The following is a 24,269-nucleotide window of genomic DNA, read 5'->3' as shown; positions in this document are numbered from 1 at the left end:
ATTGTGCATATTTCATTTTGAATGAATATGTATTTGATATGATCGAGTGTGACATTGTATGTATGTGCTTGTGAAGTTTTATGGATTTTTAATTCAAAATGAACTAATTGATTGAAGGCATATGCTTTTGCTAAGGTGGGTCTGGATGCCACCCTGAAGAGCACCTGAGGCGCGTGTGCCTCATGATTGAACCTTATGGCTCATCACATGCCATTTTTACCTCTATGACCTGCATTAAGCAACGTCTTCTGCTGGCAGGTATCCATCCAGTTCTAATTGGGATGCCAACCGGGCTCTTAATCCCAGTCTTCCTAGTCCGCTTGTTTTCTCTCTGGAATGTAAAGTTTTGCTTGAATCCAAATGCACATTGTGTGCTGAGATCTCATTTAGGGTTTGGGGGGTGTATGCAAAGTTCAATCACATTACATATGCAGTGTTATTTAGACTTTGTAAAAGTCGCAGAGGTCGTCAATCTTGAATTGGGATGTTGTTCACGGCCCTTGTCTGTCAACAAGTCATGCATGAAAGTAGAGTAGAGCTCACCAATTAGTTTTGCTTCTCACTCATGATTAACACTGCCGGTAGGGAAGCAGACAAAAATAGGTGTTTATGTAAAAGGAGCTATTACACTGTTTCTTCATTGCAGCAAGAAACATCTGCTGTTCATCAGGTTCCCAAGTTTTGTTTTGAAACACTCCTTTGCCTGAACTTTCCTTTTGTGTGCGTTTACACGTATCTACACTTCTACTAAGTTGTCATTTAGATGACTCCTGTGGGGCGTTATGTATTGTGCAATTGGGCGTACTTGGCTCCCTTTGGAGCATTACGAGCATACACACACGCACGCAGGAATTAGCAGGTGTCTGATGCCACCAATCATGACAATAAAGAGCCCTGCTGCCGCGCTCCAGCGGGAACTCTTCGGTGGCGGAACCACCAACACTTGCCTCCTTGTGCATTCTTCACTGTGCTCAGTTGCCCACTGCCACCATACAGTGAACCTAACATGTCGAAAGGGCCCTCCCTTTCTCCACCCGCTCCACTACCTCCTCAACAGCAGCATGTTCGCTGATGGTGCATTGAGAGTGGTGCATGTGAGGTTGCGCAAACAAATGCCCAACACTGCTTCCCTGAAGGCCTTGAATGGAGTTTGAATAAGCATGCACTGCCAAGATGTCTTCACCAGCTTGCCTCTTCTGCCTCTGTTTGAAATGGTGTAAGGAGCCTCATCACAAGCGCGCTGGTGGTCCGTGCTACTGCGCTGCCTGAATATCTATCCTAAGCTTATGAGAAAAAGTTATCCCAACGTCAAGAGATCTACTTTGTTACACCTTGTTGGAAATTAAATCCATGAATTATTCCTCTCCCTGTTGAACACAGGAAACAACAATGGCCGGGCCTCAGCGGCTCATTCCAGACATTTTCAACCCTAAGTGAAGCCAGATTACGAAAGACTCAACCTGCGCCTGGATAAACAAAAGCCAGGAGAATTCATTGATGGCTTTCATGCCAGGATATGCCACCTCACCAAATCTTTTGGCTTAGTCGAATGCAAATGATAAGATCCATGTGGAGCTGATCCAAGGATGTGCCTAAGTGAAGCTTCACAGGACATATAATGGGAATCATGCATCTCACTACAAAATATGTTCAATATTGAGTGAAAAACCACGATCTGGCTAGCGCATGTGCCACAGCTATGCAGGGGTCTTTTGACTGGATACCAGTTGAGCAAACAAAAGCCATTGCCCATGTACAAGCCATCCAGCTGGTCAAGCAACCCTATTGCAGCAAGACATGATTCCCTAATGAACCCTGCAATCATCACCCAGTGAGAGGGGCAGGACTACAAAAAGTCACAAAAAACATGTGCACTCTGCATAGGAAGCATGTTCAATCTACATGAGTGCCCAGCGAAGGAACACACATGCGAGAACTCTGGTAAGCACAATCACTTTCCCAAAGTATGCAGATCTCGCCCCCTCGCCCCACCACACAAAGGCAGAACCTTAGAAGGCCCATTGTGTGGAAAATGGAGGCATCTACAGATGAAGATATGTCCACTAAAAACACGAAACAAGGACACAGCTCATTCAACGGACTGCTGCACTTACAGCTGCCTCTACTGTGTCCGCGTCCTGTGCGGTCCACACACACATACTTCGCCCCTCCAGGGTTCAGAAGACTCGCTTGACTCGAGTGCCATGAAGCTTCATGGACTTCTAATTACCACACTGGCCTGAAAGCCTGCATATCTACAACCTGGATTGTACCATGAACATCCAGGAATTTGCTTCTGGTCTACAATCATTTCTGTCCACCTCAGCATCTTCACTAGCTCGCCACCCTGCAGCACAGTGCATCCAGTATACTAGTCACCATACTAGTCCCAAGGAGTCACCTCCCCCAGACTAACGGGTTTTTACCCCTCCGCTTCTCCTCCATTGGAAGAAGTGCCACATCCGACTTTTGTCCAGGGAGACCCGGTCGAGGCCCATGAAGAAGGCTTCCTTGCCGAACGTCACGGGATCACTCCATATTGAGGGCTAACCACCTTCCCATCCCAAACCACAATTCAGTCTACTTCCAGACGTAGACCAACGACTAGGTCCCTTTCCCACCAGTCAACTTTAAAACATTCAGTGTCAGAAAGAATGGTCCTTTGGATTTTGATTTTGAATATCTTGTACTATGCAAGTGGTTGCCTTATGAAAGAACTCAAGATTATTCCTTTGTATATGTTTTACACTGAGGCCAACCACTAATGATTTCACGGCTCGGAAACTGCTCAGCGTGTGATTGTACATGTTTTGTTTGTAAATGGTTTCCTATGTATTTGTTGATTTAATTAATGTTTTTGTCTTTTACGACTTTGAATACAATTGAAATACTAAAATTGCACATGTGAACACAATGCGGAGTTGAATCTGCACCTCGAAACACTGGCTAAATAAATAAACTAAAGTGGTTTCTTTAAGAAGTTGTCTGATCACCTTTCCTGTATGAGAGTCAGCTTAGTAACACAGCTCTCCTTATACTAAGCATGCCAAATAGTTAAGTCTTTACAAAAAATGTATATGTAAAGTGACCTAATATATGTGGTAGGACGCCACCCTTATGTTTCCAGTACTATTAGCTCATAAGTCCTCGCACAGTTTCTGAGCTGTCCCTCAAGTTACCTACACTAATAACACAGCACAAGTGGCAATTAAGTCTTCTTTGTGTACGAAATACACCCCTTTTGTTTTGGATAATGCACATAAAACCAGGAGGAACTTTGAATCAAGGGAAGAGAATCTTACACAGGGTGCGTTGTGGAGTCACAGAGCCAGCAGCAGTCTGTGAGCGAGAGAACGTTTAAAAAGAACTCTGAAATCCTGTTTAGCGAGCAATGGAGCAACCACTGCGGGGACAGAGTCACAGAGACCATCCCTTTTTGTACCGTGACAACCAGAAAGCCGTGGTGAGGCTAGGGCCTGCTAAACAATGCCGAGACCAGTTGAATCTGGAGGAACTAAACCTCCCGTCGGCCGACACATACAGAGCCTACCGAAACAACAAGAAACCAAGAACGAGTCAGCAATAGATGCGAGAAAGCAGAGAATGTGAGAAGACAAAGCTGCCAAATACGTTTGTATGGTGTTTACCAAGCCCTGTGAACCAGCCCAAGTCAAGTGAAGGTACCTGGGTGGTTCAGGATAGGGGGAGGCAACACGGATTGAATGAACAGTATGAAAGAAGCTATAATACTGATCATGGGAACTTGAGAAACACAGAGACTATGTCTTGGGAGATGCCAAGAGAGTGGTTCAATATAATGGTTGACAATCACTGGCAGTGCTCTGAGAAACATTGAGAAATCAATGGAATTAAGTTTGAACGCAGGTTATCAGAGCCTGAGACTCCTGCAGTGTAAACCTTTTGTAGGGGCCAAAAGAGTTGTTGTATCAGTCCATTTAAAAAGGGTTCAGAACGGCCAGTCAGAGACAGTGTGAAACAGAAAGAATGTAAGGGATCTAAAGTGAGGAAGAGGAGATTAAAAGATCACCGCCACTGGGGGTATAATAATGATACCGGAAGGTTCCTTAACCTTACTCCAACCCAATCCATAAATCTATATCAAGAGCTACAGAGTCTTCTAAGACAATCAAAGAAAGTTGAGAAACTGTCTTTATTGACTTTTACCCATATTTCAGAACTTCAAGAACTTTGGTTGTTTTGGAAAACCCTGAGAAGAAGCCCAGGAAGTCTGGCAAAAGGAAAGTTGCCAGATGTTGAACATTCTGGTGTTGTTTAATTATTAGTTATAGTGGTAGGGTCAGTTAGAAGCAGGTTTGGATGGAGGACATTTTCTTTGGACTTTGACGATGGACGAACTTCCTTAGTTAGTTTGATTAGAATGCTAATGTAGCTGGCCCAACGCCGTGACATTTAACATCTGTAAATACCCACACAGTGCTGCTGAGTGGCCATTTACAGATTTGGGGTTAGGCCCTACTCTAACGAAGCCTCTGATTATGTATATTTTCTAGCCGGTAGGAAAGCTCAGGGGCAATACACTCCCCATTGGAAGGAGGATGATGCTGGCCACCATGGGTTTGATCATTGGTTGAGTGCTTAGAATCTGGAGGAGTCCACTATAGCAGCAGGAAGCACTATATGTAAAGGCTTGGAATTCAAACTTTAACGTAAAAAGTCTGTCCAAATGAAGTAATTACCTAATGCAAAGTCAATTACACTACAAATTAAATCTTCACTTGCATTATAATACAGGCTTCTTTTTAATTGTAGCATACACGTAAGCAACCTAATATTTAGTCTGTTCATGAAACAAGTGTCACCCACATTCATTGCCCCCTTTTCACACACTCTCACAAAGTGCACAGGGAATGATCAAAATCTGAAACACCAGTTGACGGGGTGGGGGTCGTGTCTCTAAAATGATTTATTGTGTAACAAAGAAGAACCAACGCAATTGTAGCTTTTCCCTTGGTCCCGCCCTTCGGGGTCCCTCATTTCAGTCTCTATGGAACTCGCCTTGAGTGCTTTGCATGTGCTTCTAAAGGATTTTCAGAATCCTGGAGTGCAGTTGCCCGATTCACTTTCAACCAAGTCTTCCTGATTCACTTCCAACCAAGTCTTCCCTTGGGAACAAATCCAGAAAAAGTTCAATCCACAAAAAATCTTCTTGTGAAGTGTACCTGGGTCTTTCCCCAGGGTCACTCGGTCTCTGGGTTTCATGGCACCTGATGATGACCAAGAGCTTAGACTTTAATTCCTTCTCCAGTATGTGTTCAGGGATGCCTGCTAGCACCGCAGGTGTTTCTTGGACTCGGCCCTCTGGAAGCTTTCACACAATGTTAAATGACTGCTTGAACGTGTTGCCAGAAATTACACTACCGCCTCTGTATTAGGGTCGATCAAACTGGTCCTTAGCGGGAATGAGGTTGCATTGGAGAGGTTGTGACTGGCTGATCCCTGACTATCTATTTTCTCCCACTGTCCTATCTAGGTGGGCCATTTGCCTGCGAGTCTTCTCCTTGCCTCCTCAGGTACTGAATTCCTCTTGCTCCTCAAAGACCTACTGGCCATCCCACGCTATGCTTGTACCTCCTCCCACCACTGATGGGCTTCATGCAAATGTACCTCTCTAGTCTCCCACCAGGACCCTTGCCTACTCTGGGTTTTTCATGTTGTCACCTCCTCCTTGGGCTTTACTATCAACTCCAGCTCCTCCTTTCACCTCCTCCTCCGATCTTAAACCCTCTTCCAAATCTTCACCTTCTCGGAAGCCCCTCATTTTACCTCCTCCTCCTACTCGGATCGTATTCCCTCCTCTGTCCCTCCTTCTATCGCATCCTCCGTTGACCTCTTCCTCCTCAGCTCCTACTTTCATCACATCCGACCTCACTCGTTTTTCTGCAGCCTCGCCTATCAATAACGGCTGCCAGACTTGCTACTTTATTCTCTGCAGACTCCTACACCTGTGGCCTGTTGAAGTCTCCACTTTACATGATTGTCCTCACTCCCCCTGGGCTGGCCTTGCCATGAGATATTGCGCCTTTGTGTGGTTTGATTTGCTGTTGTGGGAATGGTGAGTTTCAAATATTCATTGTACTGCAGCTACCTTTGATTGAGGCGTGCATGATGCAGATGCCTTCTAGACTGCGGCTTCAAAAAAGTGATCCGCTATGTAGGATTCCTCTTGCTCATGTATTTCTTGAGCCTAGTGCTGCTCTCACGGATGCATTTCTGGTAAGTGGGGCGGGAGGTCTTGAGACCTGATTTAGCTACACAGACCTGCCTGGCCAGTGAAATCCGATCTCTTTTATTGTCCAAAGAATATTTCTAAATTGCGGGCCGGTGTTAAAGGGCCCAAAGCATCAGCATTCCTACTACTGCTTCCCATTAGAGTTGCCCAGATACCCAGTCCTCTAAGTGAAGTATACATTAAATTTAGCAAATCCCTGCCTCCTACCGCAATGCTGGGGGATGAACAGGGGCTCCTCCTCAATCCTCACCCAGGACTTGCATCACAGGGCATGTGGTGGCACTCGGGCACAACGCTCACCTATACCACCACACCGGCATCTAGGCAGGGGACATTAAAGCAACAACTGCTAACCCTACAAAAACATGCACCATTGCGTTGGTTCCACCAACACAGCATGCATTTAAAAGAGATAAATGCAGGCATGGACTTCATAGAGTGCTCCTCGGTCCGCAGGGCCTCTTCATCTTTTGCTGAGGGATGCCTCATTCCCAGAAATCTGCTGATGTAGACATGGGGAATTCTTTACACATATTCTGAGTGAATGAGTCAGCAGCAGTCCTTTCTCCCTGGACCCTTTTCACTTCTTTGTGGCAGCAGCCTGCCTAGGAGAGAGGAAGCACTTTGCAAGCTTAGGCAATAAATGTAAGTGTAACAATAAGTGCTGATGCTGTCCAAAATGTGCAGGTACCCAGCCTCGAGAACAAGGCTCAAATTAAGCACGGCTTCCTTCTTCCAGCTAGTGCTAATTGCCCGCATTGGCCGTTGACTGTTGTGTTGGCCTTCTGGGCACTGAAAGGTGGTGAATTTTCAAGCGTATGGTGCATAAATGATCAGCTTGAATTGCAAGCATAGAATAGGTTTTACCCTACTCTCCAGGTGGGTTTGATGTTCTTGTCGGAGTACACTCAACAAAATTGTTGTCAATTATGGAGCCAAATGTACAATACTTTTTTCAATGAAATTGGGTAAAATATAACATTTAGTTCTGAAGGGTAATAGTCCATTACTTCGGGGGCCTGTCTAGCACAATAACATGTTCACCATATGCAAACACTGCATGCTCAGACAAACATGCGTTTCAGATCACTGAAAATAGCTTGGCATGCCAAATCGTTGACCACTAAAGAAATTAGAATGCCGTGTTTTGAACGGAGGATAGCACAGGGGCAACGCGCTGGTCTTGGAAGCAAGACCACGCAGAACAGAGGTCGAATCCCGGGTCTGCGCTTGGAAACCAATCGCAGGTAGGGTTTAAGGCAAAAGTGTTATAAAAAACCTATAAAATATAAATAAAAACGATATATCCTCCGAGACTTCTTTAGCTCTCCAGAGAGGACTCAAAGCTCTCCTTTTTGCTACTTCACACAGTTCTGATGGGTTGTGTCGGCGTGGCACTCTTTTTGAAATTGCGCTTTTGTAAAGGGTTCCAGGGCCGGCCAGTATCTGGGTGGGGTCTGCGCTGAATAGCTTTTTTAAAAACAAAACAACGGAATATATGAAGAATTACTTTTGCTGTATTCTTAAATGCATCTCGTGTCCTTAATGACTTTAGCAACAATAGTGGGAAATATGCCGAGGGCGGACCTGCTGGAAGACACTTGAGGAACTTGAAAGAAAGGGCTTTGGTTCACCTTGTGACAGTGCTTGAGAATAGCTGTTCAGGTTGGGTGTCTGAAACATAAAATCAACCTACGGGTTCCTCGCGCCTATAGTTACATTATCGTGAGCTGTCAGCATGCGATCTGCCTTCAATTCATCTCACCATACATTTCTAGATCGTTAATGTATGCACTAATTTCCGGTGTAAATTACGGGATACCGCAAAATGCACATATCGAACCACACTGTTTCAAATGTGTGATGTAAGGGATGTGCAACTCGCAGCTTTCCAGATGCTTTGGACTATGACAATCACCATCCCTCCCCATTTACTATGTTAGCAGGGGTTGATAGAAGTTGTCGGCCAAACCATCTCCAGAGCTAAAGTTTGCAGACCTCTTACATTACATGAAACCCACAAATGGCCTTTGGTGAGTGCTTACTATTCACTGCAATGGGCTGTTCGATTTTTAATGTGTACACTAGAAAATTATTTGCTGGGACTACACTTTATTTAAGAATATTGTTTGAGGGAGGCCCCCAGGGGGCGCGCAGGCAATGGCTGCCTGATTGTGCTGCTCCCGCCGTAGCAGGGCTGTAGCAGGGGATTGAGCCCCCCCGAAACCCCCCAGGCGGACAAAGCAGGACGGAGGGGCGCGAGGAACCTCCCGGGCACCCAACGAGCGAAGGAGCGATGCTCGGGGCTCCCGGGACCAGCGAGAACGAGACCCGCAGTGTCAGGCGGGGACGAGGCCGCTCCAGGCCTCGGCGACCGCGGCACCGAAGAAGCGTTGAAGAGCCCCAGGGAAGCTGCGTGCACACGGAGGGGGCTCCCTCCTCTCCCGCCTTTCTCGACCCGATCGAGCACTTGGTCCCGCGGTCGGGGGCGGTTTGCGGGGGCCGGATCGATCCGCACCAAGGATCCGCACCCCTTCCCCCCCTAGCCCCTCCACCCACGTCGATGGAAAGAAGCCAGCGCCGGGAGGACTCGAGCTGGTGACCCCGCTGGAGAGGTGCGGGAACCCCAGAGCACCGGGGGGGCCGCCCCCAGCGGGACAGCTGGCCCCACGCCACGACGTGAAGAGCCCAGACGAGATTCCACTGGGCAGCCGCACGCCGTGAAGAAGGAAGGCCCGGAGCGGGAAGATCCAACCGGGTCAGGCATGTGTGATGCTCCCCCCGGGTTGAGCTCGGGGCCCCGCCGCCCCCACGAGGAGAATCTTGGCAGCTACACACGGTCCCCGGGAGCGAGGCCCCCGCCAGACCTTGGTGGGGCGTGTGCCCGCCCGGGGACGACATTGTTTCCCCCCACACTTGGGGACGGAGGAGTGGTGAATTGAGGGGGGGAGCCCACGTATCCTGTGCCCATTAAGACCAGCGGCAGCCTAAGCGGACTGCGGCCCCTTCGGCCCGGGTGTGTGGCCCCCGCCTGGAGTCGGTGGGGCGTGTGCCCGCCCGGTGAAAACCCCCTGCAGCAGCGCACGATGGTAAGGGAGGGGCGCGCCTCGCCCGGGGGCCCCCTCCCCACCCACCATCACGCCCCCGATCTGAGAGCCCCAGGAGGGGTACCACTGGCTAACCCAGGGGGGGAAGCCCGATGGACTGGCGGCATACCCTACAGGAATTCCGCTTTCAGGAGATGGCGTCCAGCAAGAGAAGCCCAAGCCCCCCCAAGGTACTTGCACAGCCGGAGACCCCAGGTCCCCCCACGTCCGCCATGGAAAGAGGCTTCGCCTCCATATTACAGGAGATCAGGGACATGCGATCTGATATTGCCCAGAAATTCGAAAAAATAGATCAAAGATTGGACAAGGTCGAAGACAGACTGTTGCAGGTTGAGGCCAACCAGACATCATCGACGTCCCTAGAGATGGATCTAGGACTGAGGATAGCGGCCCTGGAGAAAAGGGAGGAGGAAAGGTCCAGGCAGATGGACGACTTTGAAAATAGGGAAAGGAGGAACAATCTCAGAATTTTTGGGGTACCGGAACAGGACGGGGAAACGGAGAGAGACATTACCCGCGCGGTGAGAGACATCATCACCCTCCTCTTTGCCGAAGAAATTACCACGGAACCCACGTTCGATAGAGTGCACAGGGCCGGGGGGAGAGCGGGAGGTCCCCGTTCCATCCTGGTCCGGTTCCACTACTACTCCGAAAAAACAAAGGTGTTGGAGGAAGCCAGGAAGGCCCGGGAGATCACCTACAACAACGCCCAGATTTCAATCTACCAAGATCTCTCCGCCTACACCCTGGCCACTAACCCTGTCGCCCACTAACACTCCTGCTGAAAGAAAAGGGGGTCTGCTACCGCTGGGGTTACCCCTTCTCTTTGACCTTTTGAGTACATGGGCCAGCGGTCAACCCTGACCACGGAAGATGACATACGAGTAGCCATCCAGGACTACGTTGTGGACTCGGATCCCAGGAGGGCCCCGTCGGGGCCGGGGAGGGAGACCCCGGGGAGCCTGGGCCCGTCGAAAGACAGGAGACGAAAAACTGGCGCAAGGAAATATAGGAAAATGAATACCCCATCGCCAGTCAAGGAGGGGGAGCGGAACGATCCCGAGGATTGAGACCTGGGGAAACCCACCGAGTCATGTGGGATACACAGAAAAGCCAGCGGATTCACCATTAATAGTGTCCCTACGAACAGCAAGTATGGGGGAGTCATGAGGGGGACGGTACGGCCAGGAGGGAGGGGGGGCTCACAGAAACACACTTTCCACAGAATGCCCGGCTGCAGCGGGTAGGCTGGTGGTTCGGCCAGTAGCCACGGATGGCAGAACTATTTGGCCGGACACCGGGGAAGGGGGAGGGGGGACACAAAGTTGGGGTAGTTCAGTTATGGTTCAGGGAAGGGGGGCAGTTGGGGTTTTGTTCTTTGCCCACCCGGAGGGAAGGGGAGGGGGAAGTCGGGGGACGAAAAGTCGAACCAAGGGAGCATGCCAGGAAGAGCATGTCGAGAACGTTGACTGAGAGAGAGGAAGTCTTAGATTATGGCTGATAGTCTGCCCCCCCCCCACCCCCCCTGGGTGTTGGCTCCCTAAATGTACGGGGCTTAAACACCCCCACAAAGAGATCCCTGGTCTGCAGGGAATTTAGAAGGGCCAACCTCAACTTTCTCTTTGTGCAAGAGACTCATTGGCCGTGGGGTAACGAGCCCAAAATGCGGGGAGGAGGAATAGGGGAGGTCTTCAGCGCTTCCCATAAAGGCAAAAAGAGAGGGGTTGCCATCTTAGTATCGAAAAATACAGGCTTCGAGAACTAGGCCACGCTGAAAGACCCAGAGGGCCGCTACCTGATGTTACGGGGGTCCCTGCAGGTGGCCCCGCTCACCCTAGCTGTAATCTATGCCCCAAATGAAGGCCAAATCTTATTTTGGGAAAAGGTAGGGGACAAACTCAAGCACTTTGTTCATGGTTCGGTGGTCGGGGGGGGACTTCAACATGGTCCTGGACCCAACCCGGGACAGAAAACGCACAGGCCCGCAGCCTTCCGGGGCATCAGACGAGACTATGGCGTAACTTCCAAGGGGTTAATCTAGACTTGGGACTGATGGACACGATCCCGATCCCCAGAACGAACACCCCCCCCTTTACATATTACTCAGCCACCCCTGCGTCGTTCTCCAGGATAGATTATATCTTGGTGGACGAGATCCTGCACCCATTTACCTCAGGCCATAGGGTTGACCCCATTCCCTGGTCCGACCACGACCTGGTCCGAATCACGATAGCAAGGGGAGGATTAAGCGAACGTAGGGGGAGGTGGAAGTGCAACGACTCCCTGTTAAAGGATGAGGTACTAGCCCAGGAAGTTCTTGAGGCATCACGGATTTCTTTAACCTTAACGATAATGGGGAGGTAGGCGTGCATACCTTATGGGATGCCTTTAAGGCCACCTTACGAGGAGTCCTGATCAAAATGGGAGCCCAGAAAAAGAGGGTGAGGGAGGCCCAGGAAAGACTACTGAGGGAGAAAATAGCCCAACTCCAACCGGGGGGCTCCCCACGGTCCCCTTGGACCGAGGCCAGGTGGCCGCTCTGGAGGACTGTAGACTCCAGCTGAGGGACCTCCTCCTCCTCCACCAGACAGAGAGAAGCCTTCAATTGGTCAAACAAAAGTATTACGAAAAACGGGACAGGGCGGACAGGATTTTAGCTTGGAAGCTGAGGGAGGTCCAGAGAAGTAGATTAGTGAACGCAGTAAGGAGCGAGGGGGGGGGATAGGTTACGACGCAACCCACATTGGGGAGGCCTTCCGCCAATACTATGAGAAATTATACTTGTCCGAATTCAACGGGAGGGAGGCGGAGATTGAGGGGTTTTTTAACTCAATACAGATCCCGGCCCTATCAAGGGAGACGGCGGAGGGGTTGGAGGGCCTGGTGACGGAGGAGGAGGTGGAGCGCGTGATCAGAGGGATGAAAGGGGGTACTTCCCCCGGCGAGGACGGCTACACGGTCTATTTTTATAAGAGGTTCTGCTCAACCCTATCCCCCTACTTGGTTAGGGTATTCAATGCAGTGTTGGAAGGGGGACCCCTCCCGGACTCCATGATGGAGGCGATAATAGTGGTGCTCCCCAAGGACGGTAGGGACCGCTCGGAGTGCTCCTCCTACCGCCCAATCTCTTTGCTGAACACCGATGTAAAGATCCTGGCTAAGGTGATCGGGGGGCGAATAGAGGGGATCCTTCCAAAGCTGGTCCACGGAGACCAGGTGGGGTTCATTAGGGGGAGACAGGGCTCTGACAAGATCCGAAAAACCATAGACTTGTTCCACTACGCCCAGGTGACGGACCTAGACGCGTGCGTCCTGTCGCTCGACTCAGAAAAAGCATTCGACAGGGTGGAGTGGAGATTCATGGATCTCACCCTCCAGAAAATGGGCTTCGGGTCACACATCATGGGTTGGGTGGCGGCTCTATATAGGGCTCCAAAGGCTAGGGTTCAGGTGAATGGCAGGCTGTCGGAGCCTTTCTCCCTCTCGCGGGGAACGCGGCAGGGTTGCCCGCTCTCCCCCCTCATCTATGTCCTCACCATGGAACCCCTGGCCATAGCGGTCAGAGCACACCCAGACATCAAGGGGATCCAGAGAGGCGAAGTAGAATTTAAACTCTCCCTGTTCGCCGATGACATCCTGGCCTACCTGTTGGACCCGGGATCCTTGCTCCCCCCCTCCTCATGTCCCTGATGGCTGCATACGGTCGCCTCTCTGGGCTCAAGATTAATGCCTCTAAATCAGTCCTGCTCCCCATGAGAACGAGGGACTCGGCCCTGGACCCCCTGACCAGCCTGGGAGGGATAAAAGTGGGGAAGGCTTCCATCCGATACCTGGGCGTCCTCCTCACCCGGGACCTCTCCAGCCTCGCCCCAGCTAACTATGACCCCGTAATGGCAAGGGTCACTGCGGATCTGAGGAGATGGGGGTCAATGATCTTGTCCTGGTATGGCCGTATGACGGCGGTGAAGATGAACATACTTCCGCGCTTACTATATCTCTTCACCGCCCTCCCAACCTGTGTTCCCGACCAAACCTTCAGGGTCCTTCAGAATGCGGTGCGTGAGTTTATATGGCAGGGTAGGACCCCGAGGACAGCAAGAGCAATCCTGACCCTTCCGAGGGAGGAGGGAGGGTTCGGGCTGCCGGACTTCCAACTCTACTTTCGCGCTGCCCAGTTGCGCGTACTTCTCGAACACATGAAGGAGGGGATGGGTACATACTGGATGTACTTGGAGCACATGGACGCCCACCCACTCAAGGTCAGGGACCTCCTGTGGGCCCCAAGCAAGTTTATTCCGAATAGACTAAAATCACACCCAACGTTGGGAGTCCTCTGGGCGATCTGTCGGGAAAGCCCCCAGACGGCGCATCTAACCTCATGGCCGTCACCGATGTCATCGCTCTGGGGTCACCCCCTCAGACTGGGAAGCAGGGGGTTCCGCAACGCTCAATCTTGGTCCGACTCGGGGATGGAATGGGCGGGGCAAATGTTCAAGGAGGGGGAATTCCGCCCCTATGAGGAAATGAGAGAAGCCTTGGGGCGGCGGACCCGCTCCATTTTCGAATATCTCCGCCTGAAGGGAATTTTGTGCGACCAATCCTGGGGACAGAATTTGAAAAGACAGTTGACCCCCTTCGAAAAACTCGTGGACACAGCGACCTCCAGGAAGGGGGCGGTATCAGGGATGTATAGAATATTGAACACTGTCAACCTGGGGGAGAGGAGGAGGTTCCGTACCTTCTGGAACGATTTGGCGGGGGAAGAGATCTCCGAGGACGCCTGGGCAAGGATATTTAAGATAGCTTTCCATGGGAACTTATTCACAGCGGACATGGAACACAATTTCAAGATCTTGCAGGGGTGGCACAGGGATCCTGCGAAGTTGGCGAAAATGTTCACGGGAGTTTCCCCCGCATGTCCAAGGGGGTGTGATCAGGTCGGCACAAGAGGTCACATGTGGTGGCACTGCCCGAAAGTCCAGACATATTGGGTAGAGGTACGGGGCTGGATCGTTGAAATCACCGAGGAACTGCTCCCCCAGAACCCCCTAACAATGATGCTGGGCCTCCCCCCAGAGGACACAGACATATCCAGATACCCAAGGATGTGGGAATCCATGTTGAGGGTGGGGAGGGTGGCCCTGGCACAAAAATGGAAGAGCCCGGAGACCCCATTGAAGGAGGTCTTGTTGAAAAAGGTCAAGAACATGTTTCTGATGGACAAACTCACGGCAATGATGAATAACAAGTTGGGCACATTCCAAGCGAACTGGTTCGGGGTACAGTCGACCTGGGGATGGGACGTTCATTGACCCACGAGGAGGAAAGAAGAAGGGATCGGGCGCCCATGGCCCGGGGTATGGTGGACGATGTACAGCCACAAACGTAGTCAACGTTCAACTTTTTTCTCGTGCTCCGGACAAATAAAACTCCCGCAGCGTCTCCCCAAAATAAGGAGACCCATCTGGGTCAAAGTTTCAGGGGGGGGAGGGTCTGTTTGGGGAGCGAGAGGGGAGGAGGGAGGGTTGTCGGGCCAGCTATTTGTATCTTTTTGAATTTGCCTTGAGGCCTTTTGTTATATTATTAAAAATGCTAATAAAACAAAGTTTAAAAAGAAAAAAAGAATATTGTTTGATTCCATGGACATTTTTAAATAGTCTAAACCATTGAAATGAAAGCAGTGTTTTTAATGGAAATTATACCTTTCGTACGGTGGCACCATTCTAACGCTACGGCCATCTTTTCATGCCAGGAACTTTTCAACTTCACACACATGCTAGACCAAAAAATACAAGGAGGATGTTTGCACAACCCTAATAAAGACTGCAACTAAACTGTGAAAACGGGCAGCCGCCACACACTTGCTGAAATGGTGAAGATGCCCAATTTTGCAGACTACTAGGAAGCTTTCAGTTCTAGAGATCAACTTTCCCTAATGACCCTAATGTCTGGGATGTCCAATTCTGTCCTTCCTTATTCTCCAGGACCGGCTGGATTAGTTGGACGGACCCCATACATAGATTTTAGCAACATTAACTGGGACCTGTGCCTCATGTTATTTAGTAGCATTGCACATGCAGTATCCCTGGCGTAAATCACCAATCTTTTCCCTTTATACTGGATCCGTTTACACTGAAAAATAAGATCCGAGACCATGGCCATCATCACAGTTTCACCGCTGTCCTTATGGGATAACGGCAAAACTGCCTTACCGTCTCCACCGCGCAATATCCCGATCGATATTACTGGGAAATTACGGGCAGCGGAGACGATGGTAAGTTCCCATTCCGTGGAGTCCCATAGGTCTCCATAGGATGGGATTGCCTGAATCACTGGCACCGGTATTGCCAGTGATTCAGGCATTTCTTTAACAGTAGGGGCCTGATCTACTGGCAATTCAGGCCTGACAGGACATCTGTGGCCCCACCGGCAAACTTGTGTTTTGCCAGTCCAGAAAAACTGCTGGTGCCGAATTTACTAGCTTTTTTTCCAGACCGGCAAAGTTATGAGGGCCCATGTCTTTCATTTTCTGTGCTACTTTCCCACACATCCTAATAGTCCAAACCTGCTAAGGCATATCTATTATACGCCTTAAATGCTAATTTCCATCGGACGACCTCACTTCCAAATAATGTCATCACACTAGCTGTGTGTGCGAGATAGATGGATTATGGAATCTGTTAGCATTCATGCTGCCGTTTCTGGAATCTTCTATGGTAGCAATGTTCTGGCTTATAAATGTTTGATTGGGAACAGGTCAGAAAACATTCTGTGACAATTCAGTGTGCTGAAGAGCAATACGTTTTCCTATTTGTAATAAATTCCTCCCTCATTTGATTTTTTTTCTTTTTGTTTTCTTCTTTCACGTTAGGTATTCCAAGGACCAGGTTCAGTCATGTACTGACAGGCGGACAGTGCTGTTTTTAAAATGCAAAGCATACAACCCAGTGTAGCACTATAAAAAAGGAAGGTGGTTTAGAGACGCCGCTCTCCTGGGTAAGTGGACTGCTCACATTACTGGTGATTGTTTTATTCTTTATTCATTGAAGTGTGTGTCTTTCATGTTTAGGTTACTGATGTTATTTGCTCATATTCCTGCCAGTAAACATGATTTGTTTGTGTTTTTTGAAGATACAATTCTTCCTTTTAATTATTTAGAACCGTCTGCATTTGTGGGCCTGTTGCTCATGCGATCCAAGTGGACTATAGACATAAAATTGTTCTCGGCTCAATGTATTTCTTTGGTTTTCATGTGACTGATGTTTTCCTTTTTCTGCACCTTTAATTTGACCAGAACCTTCAGGTTGGTTTGTTTGCTATATTACAAAGATTTTTTCACTGTGCCGAATAACCATGGTGGCAGTCTCCGAGCACCTAGGCATGTCTGACAATGTGGCTCTCCAGACTCTAGACTGCAGGAGAGGGGAAAAGGTACAGCAGTAAGGCAAAGGGAGTGAAAATAAAAGATGAATACGGTTATGAGATAGACATGGGCTTGTCTGGTAAAAGGGACAGGCGAAATGTGTGATAGCTTGGGTGAATGATGTTCCAGTAGGCATGGAATGTGATTCAAGTCTGGAGAAAGGGACAAGGGTAAATTCAACGGTGCCCGTATATCGGGGAGAATGTTACCGGATGGCAGATGTAATATTGTAGTGGATGGCTGGGTGATGGACTCAGGATGTGTAATTTCTCGGACCGAACTAACGCCAGCATGGTAATATTTGGGCTGCTAAACCAAGAGAGCAGCAGTGAACACGTCCTGGATAGGCTAGCTGATGCGTGACTGTGAACAAAACATGAGGAGCAGGGTAGGGGCAGATGCATGTCGGTACCTTTGGATGCGATGCTAGGCTTGGCACCCGAATTGTATAAAATGTTCATGGCTTCATGTATACATGTTTAACAGATTACACATCCATTAGAGTAAGTTAAAATAAGAATAGCTACAAGAAGAGCATGACTGTCCTCAGTATGCCAGTGGTATTAGTAATATTTCATATTTCTTATTCGTAATATTATTTTATATTTTTATAGCGTGAAACTAAATCAGGAGAATGGAACACTGTACATGTCATACAGCAGAATGTTGGTAGCAAGAATTTTCAAAGCCAGCAACTGTAAATGTGTAATAATGATCACTGTACAATATACAGATGGGGGGTGTGCGCAAGATAGACCGAATTTAGGGTACACCAAGGTGTTGCTAGAAGAGCCAGACCTTCAGCTCGTTCCTAAATTGAAAGACTTGGAGCAGTCCTAATTGCCACCAGGATGGAGTTCCAGAAGACCTGAGCGTCTCATGAGATGGACTTTTTCCAGTTTTCTTCATACAAGACCGTCTAGTTTCCAGTCTGGCAATGGTCTTACTGCATTTGTAGCCTGTGGGTGAGTAGCCTTTGCTAGTTTTATAGCCTGCCAAACTTTCCCTGCCTCTTCAGTCTTATGACAAAGAGAGTTAGATAACAGCTGGGAAACCATTTCCGTAAACCAGTCATATGTTGCAATGCACTTGTCAGCTAGATCTGGTGGCATATTGGGATACTTACGCAGCTTCTAAGATGCCAGACTCTTAATTTGTGGATGTTATCTATTTCCCCCCCACAAATTGGCTTAACCTTCTATCCGTCCTTGTGATAAATGTCCCAAGAAGATACAGGTTATGCCCCTACTTCACAAAAACGGAAACAAATTCTTGATTTCTTACACTTCCATGTGTTAGGAGTCAGGAATAAAACTTGGACACAGGTTTGCCATGTTTTTGGTTACAGATTTTTATTGAAAATAAAAGGGGTTGTGAAAAGGCTTATCTGACCCTGCTCTAAGAGGAATTTCTGTACCTAAACCAAAAATATGGATCTCTCCGTGTCAGGGTGTCTAAACAAAACTGTCCTGTGTCCAAAGTTCTATTCTGACCCTCACACTATAAACTAAACTCTAAGGTGAAAGGGGAAATGTCTTTAACCTTGGAAGGTTTAGAAAAGTGTTCATAAAGGTAGAATAGTCAATACAGCTTTATTTCGGTGTAAAACCATAAAAGCAACATCACAATACAAAATATGAACAATTGATAGCTCTGGCATCATATAAAAGATTAAGCACCACAACTCCTCTTAAAAATAGTCCATCTAGCAAATTACATTAATAGCACTATAGTAGCACAGGATATAAAGTGCAGTCTATTTGTGTATTAAATACGATTTTGACACGCAAATCTAGCTCGCATAGGCCACTGTGGGGTTGTAACAGCAAGGAGACAGTTGCTCGCAGCCTTGATGAATAAACCCATCACCCTAAGTTCTGGTTAAGCGCTCCCTCTCTCTGCATCCAGGCCCTATGGATGTATTGTGCTGTTACATATATAACACAGAGACTTTGCGAGTAGCCCAAGTACAGCGACACTGTTCCCGGGTGGCCGGACCCAGCATCATTTAGAACAGGTCTCAAATATCTGCATCTAAGAGTCTTAGTTTTGTAACAGATCAGCAGAAAATGTATCCAGGTTTCTCTTGCCACCTGACACATTAGACACACATCTGACCCCCGATACCTTCCAAGAATGGACAAAGGTGGAAATCTGTAAAATCCCCAATCTGAAGCATGTATATAGGGATCTCTCATATGGAGGATTTATTGTATCAAGGTACAGCTTCGGGCCATCAAACAATCTTGACTCAACATAGGCAGGGCCTGAATGCAGGGTCATCGCTTGTGCCACGAGTTGCTCTTTGTTTTGCACCTATCTTAATGCTTCTGACCACAGCTCTCGAGTAACCCATAGAGTCATCCCACAAATCTCTCAAGTTAAGAGCAATTAAACTGTGCTTTACATGGCTGACCCACTTGGAGCTTCTACCACCGTTCAAACTCCTAAAATGGAGTAAGGTATATTGATAACTAAGCCTTCTTCCCTCCATAGTCATAACCAATACAAGACAGGATTATAAACCGTCTGGTACCCCACTGGGATTATATCAAACTCCAAATGAATCTGCGATGATTGGGCGCTTTGGGGTAATAATACCCCAAAGCGCCCAATCTTAACCCCAGGGTTAATATTGAAATCAGCTCGGGAGGGGTATTACGATTAGATAAAATTTGCCATAAGATGGGTCTGAAAATAGTCAAAGGCCGTCTTTAGGTCCAGAAATACAGCATAGGGGTACATTTTCTCCAGTACGCTGTACTTCTGGATCAACAGAAACAATAAAACGCATAGGTCCACAGTGCCTCTATTATGCCTAAATCCTACCTGGTGGTTACTTATTCCATTATTATTGTTCACCCATACCAGCAGGTGGCTAAGGACAACCTTTCCAAAGACTTTCCCCTCGCCGTTCAAAAGAGAGATTGGACAGTAATTTCCCGGGGAATCTCTTCCTTCCCTTTTATATATTGGAATGATGACAGCTAGTCGCCATGAGGGGGGGAATCATTCCAGATCTTATTACGGCATTCAACATTTTACATAGGACTGTTTCCGATATAGCCTCTTCATCTTTAAAGAGGTCGATGGACACCAAATCTGGACCAGCGGCTTTTCCACCTTTTATTTTTTTTTAAAACTTTTATTTTTGCTGGCAGCGGCAGATGACATACGCACACATCAGGTCAGATATGAAATAACAATGTAAGAAAAACTACAGCGTACAGGGATGCTCATAAACAGCGAGAAATAGCTATAAATTAGGAGCAACATTTCAGCGTTTCAGGTGACGTGGTACATAACAGTAACAATTAAGGTGAGCTGTCTACCGAAGGGTGGGCATCAAGGCCGTTAAGGTAACTGTTGAAGGCAGTCCAAATGTTTTTAGGCCGGGATCGGGCCGGGAGAGTGCTAATATAATCTTCCTCACAGTTTCGGGACCAGGTCAATAAATTCAGCCATTTCCGGAAGATAGGAGGAGCAGCACACTTCCAGTTCTGAAGGACACATTTTTTGGCAATTATACAGCATACATTCATGAATTTAGCTTCCCCTCTGATCCCTTCATCTCCCCACACTCCAAACAACACACCCAACGGGTCGGGCTCAATCAACGTATCGCAGATTTCGGACAGTGTTTTCAGGATCTCATCCCAGAATGGGGCTAGTCGAGGACAGTCCCAAAACATGTGGAGATGGCCTGCATCCTCCGCACCACAGCGGGGGCAGAGCCGTATGTCAGAGTGGGCGAACCTGGAGAGTCTGCGCGGGCTATTCAGCAGTTTATACTGTCTCGTGCGGTATCGAAAGTTCAGGGATACCCTGTTGGTGTGGGAGCACATTTTACCCCATAATTGGTCTGTAAGGTCCACCCCTAGTTCGGAGGCCCAGTCGTCCCGCGCCCTAGAGGGCGGTGGTGTGGCAGTTGTGAGAAGGAGTTTGTATAATGATGAGACCACCCCGCGGGCCCCACCGGAGTTGGCGATGTAAGAAATTGCGGGATGGTCGGGGGGGTTCTTTGGGGAGCTCAGGCCAGGTGTCACGGAATGCTGCCCGGAGTCTATAGTATTGCAGCATTTCCATCGCCGAACCCGAGTGGCCCAGCTTCCAAGTCTGTGGCGTTATGAACACCCCATCCGGGTAGAAATCGGTTAGGGCTAGATATCCCAGGGTCTGCCAGTGTCGTGTCAGGGCTATATCGTTCGTGGGTTCCAGCCCGGGGAGCCTCCAGGAGGGGAGCCACTTGTAATATGGGTGTTCCTCAGTGCCTGTAGCAAATATCTGCCTCCAGGCCGATAAGGTGGTCTGGACTGGATCTATGGGTGAGTCTGGCTCATACCGCCGATGTAAAATTAGGGTCATAATATTGGCGCCGGAGGCAGCAAGGGTTTCAAGCTTAACGTGCGGACGAGGGGGGGGCCCAGGGTACCAATAGGTGGCAAACTGTGCCTGCGCTGCGGTCCAGTATCGCAACAGGTCAGGAGCCGTGAAACCGCCTCTGTAATAGGGGAGAGTCATAGCACCCCACTTCTTCCGGACTGCACCGGAGTGCCACAGGAACTGTGCGCACAGCCTGTGCACGCCTGCAAAGTACTTCTTGCCAGGCCATATGGGAACATTTGTGAATGTGTACAACAATTTGGGAAGCAGAATCATCTTAACCAGTGATAACCTCCCAGCTAATGACAACGGGAGAGAGCGCCAACGCGCAATCTTGGTTTCAGCCAGTTCAGCTACGGCTAAGTAATTGTTAGTTAAGAGAGCTTTTTTGGTCAAAGACACCTGAATTCCCAGGTATTTAATCCCATTAGGGGACCAGCGGAGCGGGTATTCCGTGGCCGGCTGGAGCGTGGTGCGCGTGAGGGGGAAAAGTTCGGATTTGGTGTAGTTGATAGTGAAGCCTGAGTATGTTCCGATACGAGTGATGTCCCAGAGAATAGGGTCAAGGTGGAGATCCGGGTTTCTGATGAACAGCAGGACGTCATCAGCGTAGAGTGAGATAATCTCGGGGGTACCCTGAAGTCGTATCCCCTTGCGCGCGTGGTGTTCCCTGACGAAGTCCGCCATAGGCTCAATGGCTAGAGCAAACAGGATTGGGGAAAACGGGCAGCCCTGGCGGGTACCTCGAAAGAGAGGGAACAAGGCAGACGTTTGGGAGTTGACGCGAACCCTGGCAACCGGGGAAGTGTACAGTAGTCTGATGCATGCGATCATCCCGGGTCCGATGCCCATGGTCTCCAGGACAAGCCACATGTACTTCCAGGACACCATATCAAAGGCCTTCTGGGCATCTAAGGTGACCGCAACTGCATACACGTCTTGATTGATACGAGCCATGACGTTAAGGAGCCTCCTAATATTGTGTGATGTGGATCTCCGGGGACAAAGCCAGATTGGTCCTCGTGCACCATGTATGGCATAATGGGTAGGAAGCGATTAGCGATCACCTTGGCAAAGATTTTCGTATCCAAGTTCATGAGTGAGAGGGGCCGATACGAACCGCAGTCATCGCCTGGTTTACCCGGCTTGAGTAGGACCGTAATAACGGCCTCGCGTAGAGACGGGGGGAGGGATCCCAGTCGGAGAGACTCATTCCACACCTCAAGCAATTCGGGGCCCAATATGGCCACATGCTCCTGGAAGAATTCCGCCGTTAGCCCGTCGGGGCCCGGCACTTTCCCCTTTGGGAGACTGGATATGGCCTCTACTATCTCATCCAATGTAATGGAGGAGTCCAACTGGTCTCTTGCCGCTGGGGAGATGATAGTGGTGGGAATCTGTTCTAAGAACTCACACATCTGGGTCTCACTATGTTCGGGAGGTTGAGAGTATAGTTCGGAGTAGAAGCTACTGAAAACCTCCAGTATATGCTGGTCGGACCACTGGGTCGTCCCCTGACTATCCTTAACACAGGTAATTTGGGATTGGCCCCACTCCCCCCTCGCCAAGGCGGCCAATGTTTTGCCAGGTCTATCTCCCTCGCCGTATTTCCGTGCAGCCTGTAGCCGACTAAAATACTGCACTTCCCTGTTGGCCTGCTCATTGAAAGTCTTGAGTTCCTCACTGATTTGGGAGAGGATGCCGGGGTCGACAGAGGCCGGATGGGCTCGCTCCAGGGCTTTTAGCTTAGTTTCAGTGCGGGGCAGCGTGGCTCTTATGGATTTGAGGACCCCCGACTCCCTAGAAATGGACGCCCCCCTGATGAAGACTTTGAAAGCTCCCAGCGGATCCCCAGGGTGGTGTCCTGTGGCGAGTTGTTCTCAAAGTAGGAGTGAATATCTGCGAGTATGTCTGCCTTGAAGACAATGTCCTGTAAGGCGGCCGATTTAAAGCGCCATGTGTTAATGGTGGGGGCCGAAATTCCCAACTCAACGGACAGCAGAATCGGTGATTGGTCAGATTGCTTGCAAGTATGCATGTTTCGGAAACCCTGCCTAGCATAGGGCCCGATAATAGGAATACATCGATCCTGGAGGAACTGTCGTGCACTGACGAGTAATAAGTGTATTCCCGCGTTAGCGGATGTAGCGCTCTCCATGCATCATGGATGTCAAGCATCTTGCAGTGGGTCAGAAGTCTACGCGCTGCGCCCGCTAGGGGTCTGGGGGCCAATGCCAGTCCTATCCAAGGTGGTGTCCAAAATAAAGTTCATATCTCCACCCCAGATGATTTGTACTCCAACATACCCCAACAGTATGGACACCACCTGGTCAACAAAGTCGGGGGAATCGACATTGGGGCCATAGGTGTTGACCAGCAGCTAATCTCTATTGGCAATGGCGCAGTACAGCACAATGTATCTCCCTCCAGGGTCTATGTAGCTCTTGTGGAGGACAAACTTAAGTGACTTGTGGATGTCAATACTCCCCTGGCACGCGTGGAATAAGAAGTAAAGTATCCGTGGGGTCCCCAAGTAGGCGCAATGCTCTTTGCCAGCGGGCCAGTGGAGTGTATCTCCTGCAGTAGCAGTACCTTGCAGCCGTGCCTGCTGGCGTATGATATGATCCTGCGACCCTTGGTATAATTACTTAGGCCCCGGACATTCCACAACATTATGGTTACCGGCATTTTAGCGCTCTAAATACTAATACCCCTAAACCAGGAGCCCACTGAGAGCGCTCGCCGACTAGGTGACACCCGCACGTATGACTATCAATGTATGCCACTAACTCTGGTCCCCCAATCTCGGAGTGCTCGTAAAGGACACAGTTGTGTGCGTCTCAGAAGTTTCAATGTACATCCCACCATTGCTGCCGTAATTCAAATACGAGATTGAGCCATCTCGTATACGACTGACCCGGTGTGACGCAGTCTGCCAGCCCGCCTCTGCCTTTTCTTATAACATTTCCCCAATCCCCAACCATGTCACCCCCCACCCTCACTGCCCACCCCCAACTTGTAGTGTAGATCCCCCACCCCCCCGTGTAGGTGTCACCAAATAATCCGACTCTCCCCAAGAGGTAGA

The 24,269-nt window shown here is 49.2% G+C and overlaps 1 protein-coding gene across 5 annotated transcripts in view; it reads left to right on the top strand.

The window, feature by feature from the left end:
* APBA1 (amyloid beta precursor protein binding family A member 1) overlaps positions 1-24,269 on the top strand; it is a 1,040,959-nt gene that overhangs the window by 197,563 nt on the left and 819,127 nt on the right. For all 5 annotated transcript variants that reach the window (XM_069625788.1, XM_069625787.1, XM_069625786.1 and 2 more), the window contains exon 2: positions 16,250-16,374. The gene's annotated coding sequence lies outside the window, so the exon portion shown is untranslated. The remainder of the gene's footprint in view (positions 1-16,249; positions 16,375-24,269) is intronic.

The sequence above is a fragment of the Ambystoma mexicanum genome, chromosome 6p, assembly GCF_040938575.1.
Source record: "Ambystoma mexicanum isolate Mex_15411 chromosome 6p, UKY_AmexF1_1, whole genome shotgun sequence".
NCBI classification, from domain to species: domain Eukaryota; kingdom Metazoa; phylum Chordata; class Amphibia; order Caudata; family Ambystomatidae; genus Ambystoma; species Ambystoma mexicanum.
This window is presented reverse-complemented; position numbering and strand designations above follow the sequence as displayed.